Here is a 25654-nt window from a genome sequence, read left to right as displayed (position 1 = left end):
CTCTCTCTCTCTCTCTCTCTCTCTCTCTCTCTCTCTCTCTCTCTCTCTCTCTCTCTCTCTCTCTCTCTCCATCTCTCTCTCTCTCTCTCTCTCCATCTCTCTCCGATTGCTTCCCAGCAAACCGGAAACATTCCCAGGACATTAGTTGACATTCATATTAAGTTAAAGTTAGAGTTTTATCAAACATTAGAATGATAACATCCCACAAACATTCCAAGGATGTTTTTGGTAACAAAATGTTTTTTCTAAAAAAATGTTTGATATCCTTAGAAAGTTCTCCTAACATTCACTAAAATGTTGTGCACATCTGTAACAACTAGCACAGAAAATTCCTCTAAGGTTCCTATTAGGTTGCCAGGGGATATAATTATAATGTAAGTGGTTCTGAGAAAAACATGACAGGAACGTTATGCTAACATTGATGTATAGTGTAACATTATTATATGAAGTTACCTAACATGAACATAGCAAACATATGGCACTTCAATCTACTTACATCATAACATGTTATTAGGCTATTGCCCCAACATACTGTAGTTATAGCTTCATAAAGGTCATCAATGAGATTTCAACTTGTAACCTGCCACTTCCCAGCCTGTACTTAGCACACTGCACCACTAGGATGGAGCTGATAAATCTATTGAGTCACGTAGGCTAAGAATTTCAAGTCTCACGGCTATATGTTTTAGTAGATATGTGAATCTATTGACACATCACCACAATCAAATAACATTTTATTTTTCACATGCTTCTTAAACAACAGGTGTAGACTAACAGTGAAATGCTTACTTACGGACCCTTCCCAACAATTCAGAGAGCAAGAAAATAGAGAAATAATAGTAAAGTAATAACACGTAGTAATACAAGTAATAATAAATACACAAGGAGTAACTATATACACAGGGTACCAGTACCGAATCTGACGCTCCATGCCAAATCTTTTCAGCCTCCTGAGGGGGAAGAGGTTTTGTTGTGCCCTCTTCATGACTGTTTTGGTGTGTGTGGACCATGATATATCCTTAGTGAAGTGGACAAATAGCGCTATATCGCAGATTTTAGGCACTCCGGATTAAAACTAGGCAATCATTTCAGAAATTATATTAACATGAACTGATTGCCTAGTTTTAATCCGGAGTGCCTAAAATCTGCGATATATCGCTATTTAAATTTAAAGGGAATATTCCCATGTTTGCGGAGACTGCATTCACGGTAAACGCTGCATATGTCGGATCAATCAGAAATTAGATTTACATTTAAATTGCGCTATAATGGGGATCTTCCGTGCTCCGAATTAAATCCAGACCAAAGTTTGCAAATTAATTACTTAAAAATCATAAAATGTGATTTTCTGGATTTTTGTTTTAGATTCCGTCTCTCACAGTTGAAGTGTACCTATAATAAAAATTGCAGACCTCTGCATGCTTTGTAAGTAGGAAAACCTGCAAAATTGGCAGTGTATCAAATACTTGTTCTCCCCACTATATGCCTAAATCCTCAGATACAAGTGTTTTAGAAAACAACATACACTTGGTTTTATCTGCATTCAGCACCAATTTCAGTTCAACAAAGATATTATGTAAAGCAGGGAATGCAGACTGTAGCTCAGAAAGAGCCTGGTCAACTGTGGGGGCAATAGAATACACAACAGCGTCATCATCGGCATACAAGTGCAGGTTATATTTTTTTCTCTCAGATGAACCAATATTGATCATGTAAATAGTGAAAAGAACTGGACCAATAATCGATCCCTGTGGGACACCTTTTGTTATGTCCAGAAAACCTGATATAACACCATCAGTAAATACACATTGCGTTCTGTCTGTTAAATAACTTCTAAACCAACAACATGCAGCCTAGTTCAGGCGAATTGATGAAAGTCATGAGTGATCAACAGTATTGAATGCCTTAGACATGCCAATGACGAGGGCAGCACAATGTTTTATGTTATCTATACAATTAACCACATAATTTAAAACCAGGGATGCAGCAGAGATGGTGCTATGACCTGGTGTATAAGTTTGTTCCCAACAAGACCGTCTGCAACTTGGAAGTTTTGAATACATTTATGCTTTAAACTTACGCTAGCTCCAGCCCTGTGGTGCAGTGGATTACTTTCAGTGTTAAATATCCGAAGGTTGTAGGTTCAATCCCCACATGAGTCTTTCAAAAAAATAAGGTAAAGCTATGTTTGCACAATCAACAGCCTTGATCTTGTCCACATTCAGATTGTGTGCACATGTTCAGACATGCGTCTACACATGGTATTAAAATGTGTCTCTTATCCGTCCACTTCGTCCACATTTCCTGGTCCCTCCCTTTATGCAAGTTGTTTTACCGATATTCTTTCAAAATAATGTTTATTTTTTCATTTAATTCACATATTGATTAAATAAGTCAAGGGTGCCACCGTTAAATGATTTAAAGGGTGGCAAAATTATGATTTAAATGGTTTCACTGTCCAGATCCGTCTACACAATCAAAAGACACATTAGCCTCGTTTACACTTTGCGCTAACATGTGGGTTTTGTATTACATTTTAAACTTATTTACGTGATCTGATCAATATGATCCAATCACTATCTGATCATGGTTTGTTGTGTCTAGGTAGTCAGGCACACATAGGCTGCGTTTACACAGACAGCCCAATTCTGATCTTTTGCCACAAATGTGTATTTTTTACCAATTAGATCAGATATTTTGCACATAACTGGGCAAAATATCAGAATTGGGCTGCCTGTGTAAACACAGCATATGCGTGCCTGACTACCTCCAGAGGTGGGCAGGAAGATCTGATCACAATCAGATCACAATGTGTCTTTTGTTTGTCTACACCTGTCTAAAAATGTTGGTACAATCAGAATGTGGACACATATTAGAACCAGGTATAAATGGGACTAAAGTCTTATGTAATGTAATATGTTTACACATAATTGCCACGTGTGTTGTTTCTACATGACCTTACTGTACAACACAATTCCTCAACAATAAAATTGCACTAACACATTAAAGAAAACTTAATGGAATGTTAATCATCATTTTATGATTCTATGAATACAGTACTAACATTCTAAAAACATTGATGGAATGTTAACACTGTTCTTATAACATAATTAATTGTTTTGGAAAGCTTTAAAGAACAGTAAAACAAATATGTGAACATTCTTGCAACATTGGAGGAATGTTTTGTGCACCCTAAAACAAACATAGTATAATCATCAGCACAACTGGACAGATTTTGTGTTTTGGGAAACTATGTCTTGTAATGTCCCAACACTGTTCCCTCAACCAAATAAAATATTTGGGGAACTTTAAAATAAAATACAATTGTTTTCTGTGAACATTCTTGCAACAACACAGGAACGTGTCATGCATCCTAATACAAACATTGTATAATCATTAGGACAGATTTGGTATTATTCAAACTTTTGAGGGGAATGTTCTTACACCTTTACCACAACTTAATGAAATGTTCTGGGAACACTCCAGAACCAATGTTGTCTTGCTGGGCTCTCTCCAGGAAGAGAAAAGACAGTGAGTGGATATTCAGGACTGAATGAGAACGAGGCACAGAGGGCACGTTTATGCATTTCCTCACACACACACACACAAAATCTATAAACAAATGAGCCTCTCCTCCTCTCCTTCCCTGACCCCATCAACCTGTCCCATCCTGACTCACTGCTCTCCCTTCATCTAAAACCTCCACACAATGTCCAGAGAACGTCCCCGGGAACCTCCACAGGGGCTATCTCTGCCACCATCAACATAGCTGCTTCCCAAATGGCACCATATTCCCTGTATAGTACACTATTCTGACCAGAGCCCTATGGGCCCTGGTCAAAAGTAGTTCACTATAAAGGGAATAGGGTGCCATTTGGGACGCTACCCGTTCCTCCTATACACCTTCCCTTCCCTTCCTCCCCAGGCCGGGAGGCAGCTAACGGATGAGGTAGGGCTTTAGCTCCGCTAGTACAAATCTGTCATTCTAAATTTGCAGCAGATTATGTTCTCTCCAGGGTGAAGGCAGCGGAGATATATGATATGCAAGGCAACTATCGATTGCCTGATCCGGCCTGGGCCGAGGAGGGGAGGCGAAATTAACTTGGAATGAACATCATGCCTCAACTAATTATGTGTATAATACACTACTTAATTCGCAAATTTTCTGTGCTATGGAATTCATTGATCAATCATGTTCCACTGATGGTACCGTTTCAGGGGTGTTATTGCCATTCTGCCTGCCTGCTCGACCTTTTTTCAATGGCTGAGGCCACGGGATGAACCCGACTGACGCCGAGAAATAGATATTTGGACTAAACTGAATAGGGCACTGGAATTGGTTGCGGTTTCAAGGAGGGAAGTGTGAGTGTGAGGGGGGAAGAGTGCCGGTGTGGGTGAGGGTGGAAGATTGTGTGTGTGTGTGTGTGTGTGTGTGTGTGAGCGTGTGTGTGTGTGTGTGTGAGGGGGAAAGATGATGTGTGTGTGTGTATTTGTGTGTGTATGAGTGATTGAGGGGGAAGAGTGTGTGTGCGTGCCTGCGTGCGTGTGTGAGCGTGATGTTTGATGAGGAATTTGTTTTTTCTCCCTGCACTGCTTTCGCTGCATGTGTTTTCCTAACAGCATCTGAACCTGACCACCTTATTTTAGTGCAGGCATTTCTCTCAGACAGCTCCCTTGGGTGCCTTTCCACATTATTAAAAAGGTTCCAGATTTAAGCCCTGTCATCACAAAAAAGTTTATGTTTGAACCTTTACAAAGACGTTCCTCAAAAAACCTTTTCAGAGGGGTTCCTCGAGGAACCTTTATCAACTGAAAAGTTCCCCCACAGTGGCAATTAATTTGAACCTCAAAAGGTTCTTTGAGGATCCTTTTCTTGGTAGAGTGTACTATATCTTTATCTATATTATACTATACTATCCTAAAAAGATTGTCTACTATATTGTATACTATAGACATTTGTATAATTTCATGTTAACACTTTACAATAATTTATTTGAGCTTTTTGGATGAATGACTGAGAGCCCATCTGACATGAATGCAGGACGTTTCAATTCTAAAATACAGAATGGAAGCTTTATTCACAGGAACGTGTAAGTGTATCTTCAACTATGTAGGTGTCTCTGTGGGTGTTCCGTTATTTTATCACTCACACATCACTGGCTGACTGTCGCTCAGCTTTTAACACTGAGATGAGGAGAGACTGGAGCTCTATCAGATTAGATAACCTACGCCTTAAAACAAGACTGCTCTCAGTGGTCTTCACACCTCACACACACATAGAAAGTAAGAGAGAGCGAGAGAGAGAGAGGTAGTGAGCAGATGAGCTCACACATTTTTGAGTGAAAAATAAATTACAATAATATATTTTACTTTATAAGGACTGAATGCTAAGTTAAGGCTACCAAGCTTGCTAGGACAGAACAGATCCGGCTGCAACTTCAATTAGCACTGAGGTGTGAAGTGAGAGGTGTCAAAGCCCTTGAGCCCAACAATGGCAGGAGAGTTTCACAGCCTCCCCCAATGAAATGCAGAGGCCTTTGAAGCCCCCTCCCTCTGTGCAGAGGTCATTACAATACAGTACCCCCTGAATGTAAAAAATGAGAAGGCACGGAAAGAGTACAAAAAGAAGCTCCTCATGGAAAATCAAGAGACACTTTTTGCTAACTGTTATAAAAATGTTAACGTAAGCAACTTAATCTTCCACACAGACCAACCCCTGGCATGGTGCAGTGCTATATTAACACATTACCCCTCTGTTAAGAGGGGGGGTGTTAGCAATGGGTGGAAACTCAGGATCCTAGACAACGAGGACTCTGAGTCAGCCAATGTCAAACTGTACAAGTCTGGAACAGTACTGGTACAGGGCAACCCCAAACAGTTTCAGCTGGACTTTCACATAATCAAACAGCGAGCGCAGCAGGAGAAGCTCTCTCTTGAGAAAGATACCACCACCCCGAGCGTGTCAGACCAGACCTCTTCATTGAACAACCCCACAGACGAGCAACCCCAAGCGGAAAGTCAACCTCCCAACACAGAGCACTAGTCCCTCATTGAAATGAAGGATACATTCACCCAGCTGGAGGTAAGGCAGGTGGAGCTGGAACAGCAGGTGAACACACTCCAGTCAGCACAAAAAATTGTCCAGAATAACAACACCCCCTCAACCAGACCCAGAGAGCTGGAGGTGGAGACAACATCAACAAGAGAAAGAGCAGGAGCAGGAGAAGCACAGAGCACTAGAGAAGAGAATGAGAGTGCTGGAGGAGAGGGTGAGGGGGATGGTGTGTGACAGAGAACAACCCATTAGAGAGCTGGCCACACCCGCAGTGAAGCCAGCAGAACAGCCCACCTCAGATCCTCACCAAGGTCTCGACACCACAGCAGAACAGTCCACCCCAGACCCTGGCCATAGCCTCGACATCACAGCAGGACAGACAAATTAAGAACTCTAAGCCCAGGGGATCCCACCCCCTCTGAGCACCCCCCCTGTCAGCCAACCTGATAGCCCTCCTGACAACCCCCCCACACCCACTGAGGACATACACAAGCCACAGATTGTACTCTGTATGGACTCAAATGGGAAATATACTGTATACAAGAAAATACACTTTTTCCCAAACACACAGTGTCTGAACTCTGGTGTCCAAACACCCAGCTTGACCTTCTGTCTGAGGACCAACTAGGGTCACCCAGCCACATAATAATACACACAGGCACAAACGATTTGAGAGCACAGCAGGAAAGGGTGGCCACAGCACTAAAGGGAGTGATTGAAAAAGCTTCTTCTACTTTCCCCAAAGCACAAGTGGTTATCTCCACCCTGCTACCACAAAAATACTTCCACCCTGCTACCACACAGCAGGTAAACGCAAGTATTTCGCGTGACTGTGTCTCAAAACCAAATGTTTACCTGGCCCACCACTCCACCCTGGACTTGAACAGCCTTTACGACCAGGTCCACCTATACAAGGCAGCAGTGCCCACCTTCGCCAGGACCCTAAAGGACATCTCCCTCAACCGCAGCCCCAACACCTCACACAGGAGCAACAGATCAACAGACACCCTGCCCAGACCAGCGAGACACTCTCCCAGACCTGAGGGACCCCCCCCCCCCCCCCTCCCCCTGGACCTACACATAGAGACCCACGCTGAGAGGACCTACATCCAGACCACAGTACCACCAGCCACATCCACATCCACACCCCCACCCCAACCAATCAATACCCCCCCAAACCAACCATGCCCACACCTCATATAGGCCCCCTCCATCAGACCAATGCCCCTCCTGCCCACCCCATGCTCCCCACTACTAACGCAAAGAGGGCCTATAGGTCATTTGCCTTTGGCCTAAAGAGCAGGAACCTGGACTTCACCAAATAAATCAGAAATACAGACATTGTCATCCTACAAGAAACATGGTATAGAGGAGAGACCCACTAGTTGCCCTCTAGGTTACAGAGAGCTGGTAGTCCCATCCACCAAACTACCAGGTGTGAAACAGGGAAATGACTCAGGGCATGTGCTAATTTGGTATAGAGCAGACCTAACTCACTATATTAAATTAATCAAAACAGGAACATCTTGCATTTGGCTAGAAATTCAAAAGGTTATGTCATTACGTCAACAGAGAAAAATTTCCTCCTGTGTGCTACCTATATCCCCCCACTAGAATCCCCATACTTTAATGAAGACAGCTTCTCCATCCTGGAGGGGGAAATCAATCATTTCCAGGCCCAGAGACATGTACTAGTCTGTTGCGACCTAAATGCCAGAACTGGACAAGAATCTGACACCCTCAGCACACAGCGGGACAAACACCTACCTGGAGGTGACAGCATTCCCTCCCCCATATGCTCCCCTAGGCATAACTATGACAACATAACCAACAAAAACATGTCACAACTCCTGCAGCTCTGTCGCACGCTGGGTATGTACATAGTCAATGGTAGGCTTCAAGGGGACTCCTCCGGTAGGTACACCTATAGCTAATCTCTTGGCAGTAGTACTGTAGACTATTTATCATTGACCTCAACCCAGAGTCTCTCAGAGCGTTCAAAGTCAGCCCACTGACACCCCTATCAGATCACAGCAAAATCACAGTCTACTTGAACAGAGCAATACTCAATCATGAGGTATCAAGCCAAAAGTTGTGTAATAATATGAAGATATGCTATAGATGGAAGGAAAGTTGTGTGGACACCTACCAAAAAACAATTAGGCAACACCAAATTCAATCCCTTTTAGACAACTTCCTGGACAAAAAGTTTCACTGTAATAGTGAAGGTGTAAACTTGGCAGTAGAAAACCTAAACAGTATATTTGACCTCTCAGCTTCCCTATCAAAATTTCAAGCAGAAAACCTAAGAAAATTGACAGCAATGACAAATTGTTTGATGAAGAATGCAAAAACTTAAGAAAGAAATTGAGAAACCTATCCAACCAAAAACATAGAGACCCAGAAAACCTGAGCCTACGCCTTCACTATGGTGAATCACTAAAACAATACAGACATACACTACGGAACAAGAAGGAACAGCACGTCAGGAATCAGCTCAATGTAATTGAAGAATCCATAGACTCTAACCACTTCTGGGAAAATTGGAAAACACTAAAGAAACAACAACACAAAGAGTTATCTATCCACAACGGAGATGGATAAACCACTTCACCAATCTTTTTGGCCCTGTAACAAAGAATAACACAGCAAAAACATATACATGATCAAATACAAATCCTACAATCAACTATTAAAGACTACCAGAACCCACTGGATTCTCCAATTACATTGAATGAACTACAGGGCAAAATACAAACCCTCCATCCCAAAAAGGCCTGTGGTGTTGATGGTATCCTAAATGGAATGATAAAATATACAGACCACAAATTCCAATTGGCTATACTTAAACTATTTAGCTTCATCCTTAGCTCTGGCATCTTCCCCATTATTTGGAACCAAGGACTGATCACCCCAATCCACAAAAGTGGAGACAAATTTGACCCCAGTAACTACCGTGGGATATGCGTCAACAGCAACCTTGGGAAAATCCTCTGCATTATCAATAACAGCAGACTAGTACATTTCCTCAGTGAAAACAACATACTGAGCAAATGTCAAATTTTATATTTACAAAATACTGCACAACAGACCACATATTCACCCTGCATACCCTAATTGACAAAGAAACAAAACAAAACAGAACAAAGGGAAAAGTCTTCTCATGCTTTGCTGATTTCCAAAAAGCTTTTGACTCAATTTGGTATGATGGTCTGCTATACAAATTGATGGAAAGTGGTGTTGGGGGAAAAACATACGACATTCTAAAATCTATGTACACAAACAACAAGTGTGTGGTTAAAATTGGCAAAAAACACACACAGGGACGTGGGGTGAGACAGGGATGCAGCTTAAGCCCCACCCTCTTCAACTAAAAGTTTGGGGTCACTTAGAAATGTCCTTGTTTTCCATGAAAACATACATGAAATGAGTTTGAATTGGAAATATATTTGCTTTTGTCAAAGAATCCTCCATTTGCCGCAATTACAGCCTTGCAGACATTTGGCATTCTAGTTGTCAATTTTTTGAGGTAATCTGAAGAGATTTCACCCCATGCTTCCTGAAGCACCTCCCACAAGTTGGATTGGCTTGATGGGCACTTCTTACATACCATACAGTCAAGCTGCTCCCACAACAGCTCAATAGGGTTGAGATCCGATGACTGTGCTGGCCACTCCATTATAGACAGAATACCAGCTGACTGCTTCTTCCCTAAATAGTTATTGTATAGTTTGGAACTGTGCTTTGAGTCATTGTCCTGTTGTAGGAGGAAATTGGCTCCAATCAAGCGCCGTCCACAGGGTATGGCATGGCGTTGCAAAATGGAGTGATAGCCTTCCTTCTTCAAGAACCCTTTTACCCTGTAAAAATCTCCCATTTTACCACCACCAAAGCACCCCCAGACCATCGCATTGCCTCCAAAATGGTCTGCGTCTCGTAAATGTTCTTCTTTGTGATCCGAACACCTTCTTCAATTTGTCTCTCCATAACACATTTTTCCAATCTTCCTCTGTCCAGTGTCTGTGTTCTTTTGCCCATCTTAATCTTTTATTTTTATTGGCCAGTCTGAGATATGGCTTTTTCTTTGCAACTCTGCCTAGAAGGTCAGCATCCCGGAGTCGCCTCTTCACTGTTGACGTTGAAACGGGTGTTTTGCAGGTACTATTTAATGAAGCTGCCAGTTGAGGACCTGTGAGGCGTCTGTTTCTCAAACTAGACACTCTAATGTATTTGTCCTCTTGCTCAGTTGTGCACCGGGGCCTCCCACTCCTCTTTCTATTCTGGTTAGAGCCAGTTTGCGCTGTTCTGTGAAGGGAGTAGTACACAGCGTTGTACGAGATCTTCAGTTTCTTGGCAATTTCTCGCATAGAATAGCCTTCATTTCTCAGAACAAGATTAGACTGATGAGTTTCAGAAGAAAGTTATTTGTTTCTGGCCATTTTGATTCTGTAATCGAACCCACAATTGCTGATGCTCCAGATACTAGTCTCAAGAAGGCCAGTTTTATTGCTTCTTTAATCAGCACAACAGTTTTCAGCTGTGCTAACATAATTGCAAAATGATTTTCAAATGATCAATTAGCCTTTTAAAATGATAAACTTGGATTAGCAAACACAACGTGCCATTGGAACACAGGACTGATGGTTGCTGATAATGGGCCTCTGTGCGCCTATGTTGATATTCCATAAAAAATCAGCCGTTTCCAGCTACAATAGCCATTTACAACATTAACAATGTCTACACTGTATTTCTGATCAATTTGATGTTATTTTAATGGTTAAAAAAAATGTTTTTCAAGGAAATTCTAAGTGACCCCAAACCTTTGAACGGTAGTGTATATTAACGAATTGACGAGGGTACTAGAACAGTCTGCAGCACCCGGCCTCACCCTACTAGAATCTGAAGTCAAATGTCTACTGTTTGCTGATGATCTGGTGCTTCTGTCCCCAACCAAGGAGGGCCTACAGCAGCACCTAGATCTTCTGCACAGATTCTGTCAGACCTGAGTCCTGACATTAAATCTCAGTAAGACAAAAATAATGGCGTTCCAAAAAATGTACAGTTGCCCAGACCACAAATACAAACTCCATCTAGACACCGTTGCCCTAGAGCAAACAAAAAACTATACATACCTCGGCCTAAACATCAGCGCCACAGTTAACTTCCACAAAGCTGTGAACGATCTGAGAGACAAGGCAAGAAGGGCCATCAAAAGGAACATAAAATTCAACATACCAATTAGGATCTGGCTAAAAAGACTTGAATCAGTTATAGAACCCATTGCCCTTTATGGTTGTGAGGTCTGGGGTCCGCTCACCAACCAAGAATTCACAAAATGTGACTAACACCAAATTGAGACTCTGCATGCAGAATTCTGCGAAAATATCCTCCACATACAACGTATAACACCAAATAATGCATGCAGAGCAGAATTAGGCCGATACCCGCTAATTATCAAAATCCAGAAAAGAGCAGTTAAATTCTACAACCACCTAAAAGGAAGCGATTTCCAAACCTTCCATAACAAAGCCATCACCTACAGAGAGATTAACCTGGAGAAGAGTCCCCTAAGCAAGCTGTTTCTGGGGCTCTGTTCATAAACACAAACAGACCCCACAGAGCCCCAGGACAGCAACACAATAAGACCCAACCAAATCATGAGAAAACAAAAAGATAATTACTTGACACATTGGAAATAATCAACAAAAAAACAGAACAAAACTAGAATGCTATTTGGCCCTAAACAGAGAGAACACAGTGGCATAATACCTGACCACTGTGACTGACCCAAATTTAAGGAAAGATTTGACTATGTACAGACTCAGTGAGCATAGCCTTGCTATTGAGAAAGGCTGCCGTAGGCAGACCTGGCTCTCAAGAGAAAACAGGCTATGTGCGCACTGCCCACAAAATGAGGTGGAAACTGAGCTGCACTTCCTAACCTCTTGCCAAATGTATGACCATATTAGAGACACATATTTCCCTCAGATTACACAGACCCACAAAGAATGTGAAAACAAACCCAAATTTGATAAACTCCCATATCTATCGGGTGAAATACCACAGTGTGCCATCACATCAGCAATATTTGTGACCTGTTGCCACAAGAAAAGGGCAACCAGTGAAGAACAAACACCATCGTAAAAACAACCCATGTTTATGTTTATTTATTTTCCCTTTTGTACTTTAACTATTTGCACATAATATGACATTTGAAATGTCTTTATTCTTTTAGAACTTTTGTGAGTGTAATGTTTACTGTAAAACATTTTTTTGTTCATTTCACTTTTGTTTATTATCTATTTCACTTGCTTTGGCAATGTAAACATTTGTTTCCCATGACAATAAAGCCCTTAAATTGAAATTGAATTGAGAGGGAGAAAAACAGAGAGAGAAAAACAGAGAGAGAGAGAGAGAGAGAGAGAGAGAGAGAGAGAGAGAGAGAGAGAGAGAGAGGGTGCAGTAGTGTTATGTTTTGGTGTGTTTAAGAGCTTTATTAATTAGATTTAGCTGTGCAGAGTAGTGTGCTGACTGTCAGCGGCCATAGTGATGGTTATTTGATTGTTCTCTTTCCACTCCCTTACAGTGTTGTCAAGGGCTGTGTCCCACCACTCTATTCTCTTAGAGAATAGGGTTCATCGTTTTGTCCCCATAGGGGAACCCTTTTTAGCGCTAGGTAGAATCCTTTGGTGCTAGGTAAAACCCTCTATGTAGGATTCTTCATAGAACCCCCTGTATATGGTTCTACCTAGAACCCTCTATTTAGGGTTCTGCTTAGAAACCTCTATGAAGGGTTCTACCGAGAACCCTTTTATCTTTGGAGGGTTCTCCCTAGAGCCCTCTATGAATGGTTCCACCAGCCATATTATCGTTTGAAATTAATTAATTTATGGCAATACATTACATATATCATAAGACCTTTCTTTGAAGTTACACAGTGGTGTTGGGAAGCTCATGGTTTACAGACCACATCAGGCCTGCATGTCACATGCTGGCTTGCAATGTGATATTTAACTCCTATTGGAATCCAGCCAGTGTTAGGATATCCAACAAGTGGAATTTTGTATCACCAACAACCTGCATTCAAAATGACTGCCAGGGTAGGGAAGATTGAACACTGCTTTAAACCAATCAATGTACATGCAAAACACAGATATTAAAACACATATTTCAAAAAATTACCCTGCAATAGATCATGTTCGGAAATATGATATATGGTTCTATGTAGAACCCTTCTTGCCTACCAAAGAACCCTTCTTGCCTTCCAAATAATCCTTCTTGCCTTGCAAAGAATCATAAAATAACCCTTTCTTCCAAAAGCGCTTCTTAAGATGTTAAAGGTTAAACATAGGTAAAACCCTTTGCCTTACAAAGAACCCTTGTCTTCCAAAAAGGTTTCATCTCTTCTTCTTCTTCTTCTTCTTTTTTTTTTTATTTAGTCATGATAATCTTCTTCCTAATCTTCTTCTTCTTCTTTTTCTTTTTCTTCTTCTTCTTCTTCTTCTTAATCTTCTTCTTTTTAATCTTCTTCTTCTTAATCTTCTTCTTCTTAATCTTCTTCATAATCTTCTTCCTCATAGTCTTCTTCGTCTTAATTGTCTTCTAAATCTTCTTCTTAATTTTCTTCATAATTTTCTTCTTCTTCTTCTTATTCTTCTTCTTCTTTTTTATTTAGTCATGATAATCTTCTTCTTAATCTTTTTCATAATCTTCTTCTTCTTAATCTTCTTACATTTTACATTTACATTTTAGTCATTTAGCAGACGCTCTTATCCAGAGCGACTTACAGTTAGTGAGTGCATACATTATATTTTTTTATTTTTTCATACTCGCCCCCACCCGTGGGAAACGAACCCACAACCCTGGCGTTGCAAACGCCATGCTCTACCAACATCCCCTGCCGGCCATTCCCTCCCCTACCCTGGACGACGCTGGGCCAATTGTGCGCCGCCCCATGGGTCTCCCGGTCGCGGCCGGCTACGACAGAGCCTGGATTCGAACCAGGATCTCTAGTGGCACAGCTAGCACTGCGATGCAGTGCCTTAGACCACTGCGCCACTCGGCTTCTTCACAATCTTCTTCTTAATCTTCTTCTTAATCCTCTTATTCTTAATCTTCTTCTTAATCTTCTTCTTCTTAATCTTCTTCTTCTTAATCTTCTTCTTAATTTTCTTCATAATCTTCTTCCTCATAGTCTTCTTCGTCTTAATTGTCTTCTAAATCTTCTTCTTAATCTTCTTCATAATCTTCTTCTTAATTTTTTTCTTCTTAATCATCTTCTTCATCTTCTTCATATTAATATTCATCTTAAGAAGAAGATTATGAAAAAGATTAAGAAGAAGATTATCATGACTAAATAAAAAAGAAGAAGAAGAAGAAGAAGAAGAAGAAGAAGAAGAAGAAGAAGAAGAAGAAGAAAATTATGAAGAAAATTAAGAAGAAGATTTAGAAGACAATTAAGACGAAGAAGACTATGAGGAAGAAGATTATGAAGAAGATTAAGAAGAAAATTAAATAGAAGAAGAAGAAGAAGAAGAAGAAGAAGAAGAAGAAGAAGATTATGAAGAAGATTAAGAAGAAGATTATCATGGCTAAATAAAAAAGAAGAAGAAGAAGAAGAAGAAGATTAAGAAGAAGAAGATTAAGAAGAAAAGATTAAGAAGAAGAAGAAGAAGAAGAAGAAGAAGAAGAAGAAGAAGAAGAAGATTAACACGAATATTAATATGAAGAAGATGAAGAAGAAGAAGAAGAAGATTAAGAAGAAGATTAAGACGAATATTAATATGAAGAAGATGAAGAAGATGATTAAGAAGAAGAAAATTAAGAAGAAGATTTAGAAAACAATTAAGACGAAGAAGACTATGAGGAAGAAGATTATGAAGAAAATTAAATAGAAGAAGAAGAAGAAGAAGCAGAAGAAGAAGCAGAAGAAGAAGAAGAGGATTAAGAAGAAGATTAAGAAGAAGAAGATTAAGAAGAAGAAGATCATTAATGATGCTATTTTCTCCTGAACCATATGGTCTATCCACTACAAACTCATGGACAATATGGACACAGATATGTAACAAAATAATACTATATATCAATCATTTGTTTAAAAGTTATTCAAGTATAAATAACCAAATTTACCATAGATTGCCATAGATTACCAGTTAATTACCAAAATTACAGAAGGTTCCGGTAACGTTAGTAAATTACCGGTAGTTTTGCAATCCTAGTCCAACTACTCTAGTGTAGTGTCTTTGTAAAGGGCTGTTTCCCACTACTCTAGAAAAGTGTCTGTGTCAACGGCTCTGTCCCAGTCCTCTAGTCTAGTGTCCTTTCTGCCTTTCCGTCATGACCACTGAATAGGTTTGTCACTATATTTTAGTGATCAGTGGTCATAAAGTTATAAAGACTATACAAAGCTATGTGAGACTGTTCCATGTCCAATTCTCTATTCCTTCTCCTCCATTTCCTCCTATACACTTCTCTCCTCTACTGCCAATCTCCTCTCTTCTCCACTTATCCTCTTCTCCGCTCTTCCTTTCCTCTCCTCTTCATCTCTCCCTCTCGCCCTCTCATCCTCCTCTCCTCCCGTTGTCTCCCCTCTCATGTCTCCTCTGGCCATATGTTGTGTCGTCGCAACCCTGTTTGCGAAGACGGATAATGAATTTTTTCTCCCCTTCTTCTCTCTCTCTCCTTCTCAGCCGAGCAATTCGTTGCTCCATTAATTCTCGGCATCAGCGCCCATAATTGACTTTTTTCCCAACATGATTTCTCTTCATGTGAATGAATTCCCTCGCCTTATATTTTTTTGACGGATCCCACACTTTATCGTTTACAATCTCGTGGGTCCCCGGGAGATGAGTGTCACAGAAGATGTGGATTTACCATATGAGAGAGAGAGAGAGTGAGAGAGAGAGAGAGAGAGAGAGAGAGAGAGAGAGAGAGAGATAGAGAGAGAGAGAGAGAGAGAAGGAAAGCAAGGTTGTGAACCCTTTTGTGTTCTATGGCGCTCTCTTGGAGCCCTGACACCATCTCGTCTCTCTGTTACGCTCTGTGGCCTTGCTCAAACCTGGGCTTTTCTCTCTCACTGCACACCCCATCATCATGACCATCACCAGTCTCCATGATTCCATTTAGTTCTGTCTCACTCTGGATGTGTTTATTTTCTAAGGTGATCTTCTATTGACTCATTGTCACAGACTAGCTTGATTAGCCAACCAGGGGTGGGCGCAGGTTAAAATCCATATAGTCAACTGATTTAAACCCCTTCAAATGAAATATAAGTGTGAAAACCAATTTAGACCTATAGACATTCTTATAGGCCACTATACTGTAGACCTATAGACATGCTTCTTTTAGTTTTTACGTACCACACACATGGAATACATTTCAGAATATCCTACACTAGTTCCTTTCAGCATTAAAAAAATATATATATATATTTATGTGCTCCCGCCTTATTGTGCAATTTGTATTGTTTGCTATTTTTGTAATAATAATAATATGCCATTTAGCAGACGCTTCTATCCAAAGCGACTTACAGTCATGTGTGCATACATTTTTACGTATGGGTGGTCCCGGGGATCAAACCCACAACCCTGGCGTTACAAGCGCCATGCTCTACCAATTGAGCTACAGAGGACCACATGCAGGGCTCCCTTGCAAAACTTTGGTCTGAATGGGAATTCCCCTGCCTAAATAAAGGTTAACAAATATATATAAAGTATACTGTATATAAAAAAAATAAGGCGGCCAATATAAAAACCCAAACAAATGAAAATAGCAAAGTCATTCACCAGAGGCTTTTACTTAAAGGGGCAATCCACAATACATTTTTTTTTTTAAGCGTCACCCTGACACTATGATAAACAGCTGAGGGATGGTGCTGGAGAAATGTAACCACTCTCAAAATCTTAGACAGAGCTATGGATGCAAAGACTGACAATCATTCATTTAAAAGTAAAACATTGGATGCACCAATCCCAGATTGCCCCTTTAAGATTAAAGTCACTCTTGCAGATGTGTTCCTTCCCTCATGTCAATGTATGAATGAACAACCATATTTTTCTTTCCCTCCACACACCAATTACACATTCACACGTTACGATCTTCATTTTCATCACACTCATAGAATTAGTGGTGACTCGAGAAACCATCGCAATCCTCATGGAACACCTGGAGATCTTCAAGGAACCATTGCTTGTCAATGGTTCATATTTGCACGTTTGGTTAGTTGATGGGTTCTTGGAGGAGTCTTTAATGGTTCAATGTAGCAACGGGTTCCTGGAGGTACCCTGGAGTGGCGGCGTGACTTCTAAGGATGCATGTGATTTACTACAGTCAGCTTCTATGGCCTGTCCTACCTAAGGTACTCCCTAGGAGAGCACCACTGGGCGCGTTCCAGGATGTACAATGAGAGAACCACAGAGTTAGGTCACATCAACCTACATGCCAGAACTAGCAAGGTCATGGCTAACCCGTCTTTGCTCAGAGTTACATGCTTCTTAAAATGAAACTATTCATAGAAATGATACAGTAATTAAGATAGCTTTAATATGGAATAAATAGGCCATATACTGTATATTGTCCTATATATGCAGGGGTAACACTTTACAATAAGGTTCCATTTGTAAAGGGTTTATTAAGGTGTTATCATAACGTTATTATTAACGATATTTAATCATTTGTAAGTGCATCATAAACCATTAATAAACGGTTTTATCGCATTGGTCAAAATAGTGCAATAAGTCGTTAGTGTATGCCAAATAGTGAGCCAATATTTACCTCCAGTTATTAAGCATTTATACAGTAAATGGATTTACAAATGCTTATAATATTTACTCTTATGTATCATCATGCAACCTTATTTTCAATTGAACAATAGTTATTTTCTCACTTTTGGGTGTGACGCATTGGTGCTATGTCCCTGGAACAGAAGAGGTTGGTTTTCATGATGTGTCTGGTCCCACCAAATTTACATCCAGGACATTATTCAATCATCATTCCTAACATATTACCCCTTACCAGATTATGTCAACACACTTACCACTTCTCTGTGATAGTCCAAGTATGGTGAACACTCTGGTGTGAAATGGTAACCCTAATACCTTTGGTTGGTGAAACAGTGGATGAGGTATCCTCTCACAATGTTGAATGTTTTGGTCTTCATACCCACCATTAATTGACTGAACATGTTTAACAAAGTGTTGAATCTTCTCTCATGTATGTGGTGATGAATACCCAATACTGCCTATAAGTATGTCTAAACTCTGAGTGAACTCTCAAATAAATTATTTACCCACATGTATAACTGCTAAAAGTATACCATATTTTAAAGTGACAGACCTATAAACATTTATAACTGACTTATCAATATTTATAACTGCTAAAAGTATACCTTATTTTAAAGTGACAGACCTATGAACATTTACAACTGCGTTATCAACATTTATAACTGCTAAAATTATACCTTATTTTAAAGTGGCAATCCACTGACCATTATCAAATGAGTTACCAACATTTATAACTGCTGAAAAGATAGCTTTAAAGAAAGTAGAAACCTGCTGACCATTTATTAATGAGTTAGGCCTACCAATATTTATCAATTCTAAAAAATATAGCTTAAAAGAAAGTGGTGAAAACCTGCTGACCATTTATTAATGAGTTAGGCCTACCAATATTTATACATTGTAAAAATATAGCTTAAAAGAAAGTGGTAACCTTCTGGCCATTTATTAATGTGTTGCAAACATTTATTACAGCATATAATCTCCTCAAAAATATTAATTTTATTTAATTTAGTAGAAGGATACATTGGGAAAACAAGCTTAATTGCAGTGACTGAGATACAGTTGAAGTCGGAAGTCTACATACACCTTAGCCAAATACATTTAAACTTAGTTTTTCACAATTCCTGACATTTAATCCTAGTAAAACTTCTCTGTCTTAGGTCAGTTAGGATCACCACTTTATTTTAAGAATGTGAAATGTCAGAATAATAGTAGAGAGAATGATTTATTTCAGCTTTTATTTCTTTCATCACATTCCCAGTGGGTCAGAAGTTTACATACACTCAATTAGTATTTGGCAGCATTGCCTTTAAATTGTTTAACTTGGGTCAAACCTTTTCGGGTAGCCTTCCACAAGCTTCCCACAATAAGTTGGGTGAATTTTGGCCTATTCCTCCTGACAGAGCTGATGTAACTGAGTCAGGTTTGTAGGCCTCCTTGCTCACACACACTTTTTCAGTTCTGCCCACAAATGTTCTATAGGATTGAGGTCAGGGCTTTGTGATGGCCACTCCAATACATTAACTTTGTTGTCCTTAAGCCATTTTGCCACAACTTTGGAAGTATGCTTGGGGTCATTGTCCATTTGGAAGACCCATTTGCGACCAAGCTTTAACTTCCTGACTGATGTCTTGAGATGTTGCTTCAATATATCAACATTATTTTCCTTCCTCATGATGGCATCTATTTTGTGAAGTGCACCAGTCCCTCCTGCAGCAAGCACCTCCACAGCATGATGCTGCCACCCACGTGCTTCATGGTTTGGATGGTGTTCTTCGGCTTGCAAGCTACCCCCTTTTTCCTCCAAACATACCGATGGTCATTATGGCCAAACAGTTCTATTTTTGTTTCATCAGACCAGAGGACATTTCTCCAAAAAGTAAGATCTTTGTCCCCTTGTGCAGTTGCAAACAGTAGTCTGGCTTTTTTATGGCGGTTTTGGAGCAGTGGCTTCTTCCTTGCTGAGCGGCCTTTCAGGTTATGTCGATATAGGACTTGTTTTACTGTGGATATAGATACTTTTGTACCTGTTTCCTCCAGCATCTTCACAAGGTCCTTTGCTGTTGTTCTGGGATTGATTTGCACTTTTCGCACCAAAGTACATTAATCTCTAGGAGACAGAATGTGTCTCCTTCCTGAGCGGTATGACGGCTGCGTGGTCCCATGGTTTTTATACTTGCGTACTATTGTTTGTACAGATTAACGTGGTCCCTTCAGGCATTTGGAAATTGCTCCCAAGGATGAACCAGACTTGTGGACGTCTACAATTTTTTTTCTGAGGTCTTGGCTGATTTCTTTTGATTTTCCCATGATGTCAAGCAAAGAGGCACTGAGTTTGAAGGTAGGCCTTGAAATACATCCACAGGTACACCTCCAATTGACTCAAATTATGTCAATTAGACTATCAGAAGCTTCTAAAGCCATGACATCATTTTCTGGAATTTTCCAAGCTGTTTAAAGGCACAGTCAACTTAGTGTATCCCACTGGAATTGTGATACAGTGAATTATAAGTGAAATAATCTGTCTGTAAACAATTGTTGGAAAAATTACTTGTGTCATGCACAAAGTAGATGTCATAACCGACTTGCCAAAACTATAGTTTGTTAACAAGAAATTTGTGGAGTGGTTGAATAACGAGTATTAATGACTCCAACCTAAGTGTATATAAACTTCCGAAATGTAGCCTATCATTGGTATAGTGAGTAGCCTAGCTAATTCAGTTAAACAGGGGGGAGGGGTTATCCCCTTTTTAATATTACAAGTCAGAATAGAAACTGACAACAGATTAACTATTTAAAATACAACATAGGGTGTCATGGTGCCCTCCTGTGTCTTCATCTGTTTTTTTCTGCATTTTCCCATCCTGGAGTCTGAAACCATATGGGAATCTGTGGGAGAGGAGGAATTTATGACAATTTAGCATAGACACTCTAGCTACACATAACTCTACAATCATCATTATCATGATTTTTTACCATTCAGGCTTAGCTAGTTATGTTATCCACTGCTAGTTAATAATAATAATAATAATAATAATAATAATAATAATAATAATAATAATAGCTAGTGTTTAACATGACTTGCAATCACTAATAGCTAGCTACCACATATTAAATGGGTTAGATATCACAATGTTTGCTAATACACTAGCTAGTTAGTTAGTAAGTTAGTCTTAAAATTGTAACAACTAGTGTGCTGACAAAGGATGCTAGCTAGCTAACTTGCCAGCTACCTAGGTAGAGACAGTACCTGAGTTCAAAGGTTCGATAACTAGCTAGCGTGCAAATCCAAAAAAGCTAGCTAACAAAATGCATGGAAAGTCTGTAATGTTGATGTTAGCTAGAGAGCTGGCAGCTAAAGTTTGCTAGCTAGCTATGCCACAGATTATCTCATGCTAAATCGTCTAGCAGAATTATTAAATTCAAAAATACTTTTGAGGTTTTACCTAATGCTAGCTAGCTAACATTTCCGAGCTAGCTAGGTAGGACAGAGGTGCTAGCAAATATTATCTAGCTAGCTAGCTACTTAGCTGAGCAGCTTGCTAAATCATCCAGTAGAACTTCTGTATCCAAAAGTGAAAAAAATTGCATAGAGAATTTACCCTTTGTCAATAGTTGTATCTTTTGAACAACATTTATTTTGCGCAATTTCTTCTTTCTGGCCTTTGCACCATTCTCATAGCCACATCCATCCTGATTCTTCACGACACACTGTCACATGATGTAAGTGTCAACACAACATTCTGGGCACGTTCCAGGTCACCATTATTTGTATTTCCATTTATTAAGGATTATACCCTGATGAAGGTAGCTTGTCTGTCGAATAATTGGTTATTAGGTTATTAAATTATTGCATCGAGCTCCTAGAGTGTGTGCGGCTCTCCTTTTCTTTTTCAAGTGTTCTACGCCGCTGGCCAGCACCTCGCCTAAACAGGTGTGCGTTTTTCTTTCGCCTCCCTATTTATTAAGCATCCTCATTACAGTGGCTTGCGAAAGTATTCAACCCCCTTGGCATTTTTCCTATTTTGTTGCCTTACAACCTGGAATTAAAATGGGGGGTTTGTATCATTTGAATTACACAACATGCCTACCACTTTGAAGATGCAAAACATTTTTTTATGTGAAACAAACAAGAAATAAGACAAAAAAAACTGAAAACTTGCGTGTGCATAACTATTCACCCCCACAAAGTCAATACTTTGTAAAGCCACCTTTTGCAGCAATTACAGCTGCAAGTCTCTTGGGGTATGTCTCTATAAGCTTGGCACATCTAGCCACTGGGATTTTTGCCCATTCTTCGGGGCAAAACTGCTCCAGCTCCTTCAAGTTGGATGGGTTCCGCTGGTGTACAGCAATCTTTAAGTCATACCTCAGATTCTCAATTGGATTGAGGTCTGGGCTTTGAATAGGCCATTCCAAGACATTTAAATGGTTCCCCTTAAACCACTCGAGTGTTGCTTTAGCAGTATGCTTAGGGTCATTGTCCTGCTGGAAGGTGAACTTCCATCCCAGTCTCAAATCTCTAGAAGATTGAAACAGGTTTCCCTCAAGAATTTCCCTGTAGTTAGCGCCATTCATCATTCATTCAATTCAGACCAGTTTCCCAGTCCCTGCAGATTAAAAACATCCCCACAGCATGATGCTGCCACTACCATGCTTCACTGTGGGGATGGTGTTCTCGGGGTGATGAGAGGTGTTGGGTTTGCGCCAGACATAGTGTTTTCCTTGATAGCCAAAAAGCTCAATTTTAGTCTCATCTGACCAGAGTACCGTCTTCATATGTTTGGGGAGTCTCCCACATGGCTTTTGGCGAACATCAAATGTGTTCGCCAAAATAATGGATTTAATGGTGCTAAGTGGGATGTTCAAAGTTTCTGATCTTTTTTATAACCCGACCCTGATCTGTACTTCTCCACAACTTTTGTCCCTGACCTGTTTGGAGAGCTCCTTGGTCTTCATGGTGCCGCTAACTTGGTGGTGCCCCTTGCTTAGTGATGTTGCAGACTCTGGGGCCTTTCAGAACAGGTGTATATATACTGAGATCATGTGACACTTAGATTGCACACAGGTGGACTTTATTTAACTAATTATGTGACGTCTGAAGGTAATTGGTTGCACCAGATCTTATTTAGGGGCTTCATAGCAAAGGGGGTGAATACATATGCACGCACCACTTTTCCGTTATTTTTTTTATTTTATTTTTTTACAGAAGTTATTTTTTCATTTCACTATTTTTTGTATGCCCATTACATGAAATCCAAATAAAACTCCATTTAAATTACAGGTTGTAATGCAACAAAATAGGAAAAACGGCAAGGGGGATGAATACTTTTGCAAGGCACTGTAGCTGCTGCCAAGGCATCAGCTACTCTTCCTGGTGTCCAGCAGCATTAAAGCAGTTATATACAATGAAAAATATTACATGACATTACATTTCAAAACACTTTTCACAACACATTAATTGTGTGCCCTCAGGCCACTACTGTACTAGCACTTATGTACAATACAATGTGTACGTGTGTGTAGAGTGAATGTGCTAGCATGTGTATGTGTATGTGTATGCATGTATCTGTGCCTGTGTCTGTCTCTTCACAGTCAATGCTGTTCCATAAGGTGTATTTTTATCTGTTTTTTAAATCTGATTCTACTGCTTGCATCAGTTACCTGATGTGGAATAGAGTTCCATGTAGCCATGGCTCTATGTAGTACTGTGCATCTCCCATATTCTGTTCTTGACTTGAGGATTGTGAGACCTTTGGTGGCATGTCATTTGGGGTATGCATGGGTGTCCGAGCTGTGTACTATTAGTTTAAACAGACAACTCGGTGCATTTTGCATGTCAATACTTCTTACAAAAACAAGTACTTTGAGCCTTGAGAGATTGACATGCATATTATTAATATTACCTCTCCATGTACTGTACATTTAAGGGCCAGCCGTGTTGCCCTGTTCTGCGCCAATTGTAATTTTCCTAAGTCCTTCTTTGTGGCACCTGACCACACGACTGAACAGTCGTCCAGGTGCGACAAACCTAGGGCCTGTAGGACCTGCCTTGTTGATAGAGTTGTTAAGAAGGCAGAGGAGCGCTTTATTATGGACAGACTTCTACCCATCTTAGCTACTGTTGCATCAACATGTTTTGACCATGACAGAATACAATCCAGGCTTACTCCAAGCAGTTTAGTCTCCTCAACTTGCTCAATTTCCACATTATTAATTACAAGATTTAGTTGAGGTTCAGGGTTTAGTGAATGATTTGTATCCGAAATACAATGTTTTTCGTTTTTGAAACATTTAAGACTAACTTATTTCTTGCCACCCATTCTTAAACTGACTGAAGCTCTTTGTTAAGTGTTGCAGGAATTTCACTCGCTTTAGTAGCTGACGTTTATAGTGTTGAGTCATCTGGCCAGGTCGCAGTTGTAAATGAGAACTTGTTCTCAACTGTCTTACCTGGTTAAATAAAGGTGAAATAAAAAATTTAAAAATACATAGAAACACAGCCAGTGGCATATCATTAGTGAAGATTGAAAAAAGTAAGGGACCTAGACAGCTGCCCTGGGGAATTCCTGGTTCTACCTGGATTATGTTGGAGGCTTCCATTAAAGAACACCCTCTGTGTTCTGTTAGACAGGTAACTATTTATTCACAATATAGCAGGGGGTGTAAAGTCATAACACATACGTTTTTCCAGCACTGAAGTCAAACAAAACAGCTCTCACAATATTCTTATCATCAATTTCTCTCAGCCAAACAACAGTAATTTGTATAAGTGTTGAATGCCCTTCCCAATAAGTGTGCTGAAAGCCTGTTGTCAATTTGTTTACTGTAAAATAGCACTGTATCTGGTCTAACACCATTTTTCCAAAAGTTTACTAAGGGTTTGTAAAAGGCTGATTGGTCGGTTAGTTGAGCCAGTAAAGGGGGTTTTACTATTCTTGAGTAGAAGTATGACTTTTGCTTCCCTCCAAGCCTGAGGGCACACACTTTCTTGTAGGCTTAGATTGAAGATATGGCAAATAGGAGTGGCAATATCTTCCACTATTATCCTCAGTAATTTTTCATCCAAGTTGTCAGACCCCGGTGGCTTGTCATTGATAGAGAGCAATAATTTATTCACTTCTTCCACACTCACTTAACAGAATTCATAATTTGGTCAGTTATACTTGTATGTGTAGTGTTAGCGTTTGTTGCTGGCATGTTATGCCTAAATTTGCTAATATTGCTGATGAAAAAATCTTTAAAGTAGTTGGCAATATCGATGGGTTTTGTGATGAATGAGCCATCTGATTCAATGAATGACGGCGCTGACTTTGTGTTTTTGGCCAACATTTAATTGAAGGTGCTCCAAAACGTTTATATCATTTATCTTTGTTTCATAGTATAGTTTCTTCTTCTTTTTATTCAGTTTAGTCACATGATTTCTCAATTTGCAGTATGTTTGCGAATCGGTTGTGCAGCCAGACTTATTTGCCATTCCTTTTGCCTCATCCCTCTCAACCATACAATTTTTCAAGTCCTTATCAATCCACAGGGATTTAACAGTTTTTACAGTCATTTTCTTAATGGGTGCATGCCTATTAGTAACTGGAATAAGCAATTTCATAAATGTGTGAAGTGCAGCGTGTGGTTGATCCTCAATACACACCACAGACCATATTCTTCACATCATCAACATAGGAATCACTACAAAACGTATTGTACTACCTCTTATACACTATATTAGGCCCAACCTTTGGAACTTTGGTTTTCCTAGATATGGCTACTATATTGTGATCACTACATCCGATGGATTTGGATACTGCTTTAAAGCAGATTTCTA

General features: G+C 39.9%; 1 protein-coding gene across 2 annotated transcripts in view; it reads right to left on the bottom strand.

The window, feature by feature from the left end:
* LOC311110588 (paired box protein Pax-2a) overlaps positions 1-25654 on the bottom strand; it is a gene marked incomplete at both ends in the record, with an annotated part of 141833 nt that overhangs the window by 92285 nt on the left and 23894 nt on the right. The window lies entirely within an intron of this gene.

Source organism: Coregonus lavaretus (assembly GCF_964263955.1).
Source record: "Coregonus lavaretus genome assembly, chromosome: 36".
Taxonomy (NCBI): Eukaryota; Metazoa; Chordata; class Actinopteri; order Salmoniformes; family Salmonidae; genus Coregonus; species Coregonus lavaretus.
The sequence above is the reverse complement of the archived record's forward strand: the minus strand, read 5'-3'. Positions and strand labels throughout refer to the sequence as shown.